We start from the raw sequence: 5,127 nt of genomic DNA on the forward strand, positions 1-5,127 counted from the left end.
TTTTCGCTGTCGTGTCTTTATTTTGAGCTATTTTCAAGCTTTTTGCATTGGGTGGTGGAGGATTGTGCACAGCAAGGTGGCATTCTCCATTACCTTGATGATTTCCTAGTCATTGGTGATGCAGATTCCCTGATTTGTAAGGATTTATTGTTTATGTTTATGGATGTTTGCCATTTCTTTAATGTACCTTTGGCTATGGATAAGACCGTTTTTCCTTGTCAGGAGTTAGAGCTTTTAGGGATTGTGATTGATACCAAAAAAATGGAGTTTCGGTTGCCAGAAGACAAATTATTGAAGATCAAGGTTAGCTTGATTAATATGTTGTCCAAAGATAAGACTACTCTAAAGGAAATGCAATCATTAGTTGGTATGTTACATTTTGCGACCAGAATTATGCCGATGGGTATTTTGCAAAAGTCTTTATTACTCCACCAGAGGTTTACAATCACCTAGGAGTCATATTAGATTGACTCGTCCCATAAAATATGATCTGGGACCAGGGTCGGACTGGGATGTCTAGGGCTCACCAGTGGAATTGTTTCTAGGGGTCCACCGCCAGGACCCTGCAGATCAGCGGTACCGAGACAAGGCGGTTAAAGGTAATAACATGTTGGGAGCCATGCTACTCACGCACTATACCATGTGCAGTACATATACCTACTGCTACAGCCTGTATGGCAAGTGACCAGCATGGCTCCTAGAAATGTTACCATTACTTGTAGCTGCAGTGTCCTGGAAGAGCTGATCTGCAGAGGTCCTGGCTGTTGTATCATTGCAGATGTAATATTGATGGCCTATCCTAAGGACAGACCATCAATATTATAAAGATGGATAAATCCTTTAAAGTGGTTGTCCAGGAATTGGAGCAACTCATGTGGTGGGCGGGAGGTGTAAAATAAAAAACAAATAAATAAAAAAAAGAATCCTCACCTGTCTCCGGCGCTCCGTTGTCCGCCGCTAGTGTCCATTCAGTCTCGTACTGGCACTACTTTCTGGGAGTCCTGCACCTCATGTGATCGCTGAGACCAATTAGGTGCAGGATTTCCAGAAATGAGGCCATGAGACCAAACACAGGCAGGGACAACGGGGGGCTGAGGACAGGGGAGAAAGCTTTTTTGTAAAAAAAAAAAAATTATTTTTACACCTCCCTGGTGGCCACCATAGCGATCACTCCAGTTTATAGACAAGCTGTTTTAAGGGGTTGTCTGGGCCAAATATTTTATGGCCACTTCACTGGTCCCCCATAATGTATGGGATACAGTGATGGGGCCATTATACTGTGTGGGAGCAGTGATGGGGTAACATATTGTGCAGAAGGGGGATGTTACACTGTGTGCGGCATATTAAAGGGGTTGTCCCCACATTGCAGAAACACAACATCTTTGGCTACTACAGAAAAAAAAAATGTGAAAAGTGAATGAAATGTAATCAGATTTCCCTCATCCGCACACTGCAGGAAAAAAAGATGTGGAACAGCCACAAACTCTAAAATGCGAGCGCTCCTAAAAACATGGCGGTTACTTTCAGCTGCGCAATTGGGTGGAAGTGCAGGGAAAATGCATCAAAAGCTCAATGAAAAAAACACTGTGGAAAAAATACATTGAGATTCGCCGCTATTTTTTTGCACAGCTGTTTTTTTAGCTGCGTCTCACTGTTGGGCCTCATCCTTATTATCTCAATATACTGAGCATCATACTATAAGGCTGAGTTCACACAGAGTTTTCTGGTCAGGAATTTGGTTCTATTGGGAGGGTTAGAGTTCTAGCGGGAGGCTTTTTTGGAGGCTGATTTTGAGGTGGATTCCTGACCAAATAACTCCATGTGAACTCAGCCTTAGGGCTCGTTCACATCTGCGCCCGGTCTCCGTTCTGCAGGTTTCCGTTTCCTGCACAAAACAGAGGCAGGAGACGGAAACCTGCAGGACTCTTTCATACCTATTCATTTGAGTGGATTTGAAAGATGTCCGGCCATGAGCGCCGGTGAGCGTTTTATGCTCCCCGCCGAAAAAGCTTTTTTTTTTTTTTTTTAAATCGGACACAGAGTCGGACATGCAGTACAATGTGTTCGGTTTTAAAAAAACAGTTTTGCAGCGGAGAGCATAAAACACTCACCGCCGCACAGGGCCGCAGTCAGGAATTTTGGGGCCCCATACAGCCTAAGTGTCTGCCCCCCCCCCCCGTCATTTTAAAACGACCTTATTTTGCGTCATACTAATTATGTATTACATTTCCCTTTATTTAGCAGCATTACAAGGCTTAATCAGATTCTATTTGCAGGTAAAATCTGCTACGTGTGACAGCGCCTATAGAGAGCCAACATCATCTATAAGAGCCTCCTAATAAATCCTCAGGGCTTATTCACATTGCGTTTTTGGCCTCCCTTGACGGGATACGTTGGTAACCAGTCAGAATCAGCTGTCAACTTATCCCTGCACGAAGAACTGGCCATTAAAAAAAAGGGGGCCTGCAGTTCTCCGTGCAGGGATAAGTGGGGAGCTGATTGTGACTGGTTACCAACGTATCCCGGCAAGGGAGGCCAAAAACGCAACGTGAATACTCCTTTAAAGTGAAAGTCCCACCCCCAAACAGGCTGCTATGCTAGTAACATAGCGGCCTACATCATTATTATTCTCCAGTTAAAAACTTATATATTATATATTATTGCCCCAGTTCCCTCTCCGCAGTGCCGCACACCCGAAGTCCCAACAATCCCCCCCCCCCCCCGCCCTCTAACATCTTTCCATTGCCCCCTGTACCCATACCTCCCAACTTTTGAAGAACCAAAAGAGGGATAAAATGTGCGCTTTGCGCGCCGCTGGAAATTTAGTTATGTTGACTCCACCCACTCATTAATTTTTCATGTGCCCGCACACTGTATAATCCTCCTACAGTCACCCGTAAATTATATGTCCCCCCTCCGTCTCTCCCCCAGCTTCATATACACCCTTCATCTGCCCCCAGATTCATGTCCCCTCCATCTCTGCCCCCAGATTCATGTCCCCTCCATTTCTGCCCACAGATTCATGTCCCTCCATCTCTGCCCCCAGATTCATGTCCCCTCCATCAATGCCTCCAGATTCATGTCCCTCCATCTCTGCCCCCAGTGTCATGCCGTCCCCTCCATCTCTGCCCCCAGATTCATGTCCCCTCCATCTCTGTCCCCAGATTCATGTCCCCTCCATCTCTGCCCCCAGATTCATGTCCCCTCCATCTCTGCCCCCAGATTCATGTCCCCTCCATCTCTGCCCCAGATCCATGTCCCCTCCATTTCTGCCACAGATTCATGTCCCCACATCTCTGCCCCCAGATTCATGTCCCCTCCATCTCTGCCTCCAGATTCATGTCCCTCCATCTCTGCCCCCAGTGTCATGCCGTCCTCTCCATCTCTGCCCCCAGATTCATGTCCCCTCCATCTCTGCCCCCAGATTCATGTCCCCTCCATCTCTGCCCCCAGATTCATGTCCCCTCCATCTCTGCCCCCAGATTCATGTCCCCTCCATGTCTGCCCTCAGATTCATGTCCCTCCATCTCTGCCCCCAGTGTCATGCCATCCTCTCCATCTCTGCCCCCAGATTCATGTCCCTCCATCTCTGCCCCCAGTGTCATGCCATCCTCTCCTTCATCTGCCCCCAGTTTCACGTTCCACATAATCCACGTTACACTTACCTTTTCCTCGTTCCCCCACTGCTCTCTGCGCGCCTCTCTCTCTTACTGGCGCACAGTTGTAGACGCGATGTGACGTCATCACATCGCGTCTACACTGCCGGGTAGCCGGCGGCAGTGGCGAAGTGAGGAGCTGACACAGGTCAGCTCCCCGCTTCAGCGGCTGAAGCGAGCTGACCTGTCTCACCTCCTCGCTTCGCCGCTGCCGCCTCTCTTGCTGACGCTGACACATATGCGGCTGAAGCGAGGAGCTGACCTGTGTCAGCTCCTCGCTTCGCCGCTGCTGCCTCTCTCGCTGACGCTGACACATATGCGGCTGAAGCGAGGAGCTGACCTGTGTCAGCTCCTCGCTTCGCCGCTGCCGCCTCTCTCGCTGACACATATGCGGCTGAGCCAGCCGCATATGTGTCAGCGAGAGAGGCGGCAGCGGCGAAGCAAGGAGCTGACCTGTGTCAGCTCCTTGCTTCAGCCACATATGTGTTCAACTTAGATCTGCGTCCTCTGGACGCAGATCTGAGTTGAAACAAACAGGACATACAATGACTGCTGCCGGCGCCAGGGGGCCCGGGCCCCCCGCATTTTTAAATTTGGCCGGGCCCCTGACGCCAGTAGCAGTAGTACTGGCCTATCGGCGGCCCTGCCGCCGCACCCGGTCTGACAGCTTTCCGTCTTCCTCTGAGGACTTTGTTTCCTTTAGTTTAAAGATAAAAACAAAGAACAGCACCGAGCTGCATATGGTGAAGTACCGTATGGATAAATGAACAGGAAAGTGAAAAAAGCTTCTCACCTTTAGGAGGTTGTATGTCCAACCATTGTATATAGCTTTGAACCACTTCAAAATGGGGGGGTTCCGCCCCGAGTCAAGAAACAGCAAGATCCGTGCCACCTTTGGTGTCAAATGATATCACAAGGGACCGGGAATTACAGAGGTTCACCGCGCTCGACTGATTGCCAAATGGATAAACTTTATTTTCATTAAAAGCACACACTACGCGTTTCGGGCTGGGTGCCCTTTTTCAAGTGTAAAAGCTGTGTAACACAAAGATAGAAATACAAAACATACAAGTCGAATGCATCCAAGTACAAATTCCATTTAACCAATAGTATATATAATATTGCATTTTAGTCCAAGGACTGGTGGATTAGTCCATATAAAAGATAAGCCTATTTTAAAAAAGTGACACTATTGCCCGCCGCACGCCGGGATTCACCCCCGCGTGCTGCGCTCTGCACATGCGCGTCGGAAAAAGGGCGCGCGGACATTCACTGCCACCAATGAGATAAATAGTACCTGCTTCTGTCGGCTGGACATGCATCCAGCTAAGACGAAAGCAAGGTAAGAACTATGAATTATTTTTCATACACATTCCCCCTACAATCCTGCTGGGACTGGATTATGCCTCTCCCATGCCTGATGAATCATTGAGTATGCATTGTACTTGGATGCATTCGACTTGTATGTTTT

General features: G+C 48.3%; 2 pseudogenes; one reads left to right on the forward strand and one right to left on the reverse strand.

Moving 5' to 3' along the window:
* Positions 1-3,969: 3,969 nt before the first annotated feature.
* Positions 3,970-4,084, reverse strand: LOC142183630 (small nucleolar RNA SNORA17; annotated as a pseudogene).
* LOC142183633 (small nucleolar RNA SNORA17) lies at positions 4,026-4,138 on the forward strand (annotated as a pseudogene).
* The last annotated feature ends 989 nt before the right edge of the window (positions 4,139-5,127 follow it).

Source organism: Leptodactylus fuscus, chromosome 10 (genome assembly GCF_031893055.1).
Source record: "Leptodactylus fuscus isolate aLepFus1 chromosome 10, aLepFus1.hap2, whole genome shotgun sequence".
Lineage (NCBI taxonomy): Eukaryota > Metazoa > Chordata > Amphibia > Anura > Leptodactylidae > Leptodactylus > Leptodactylus fuscus.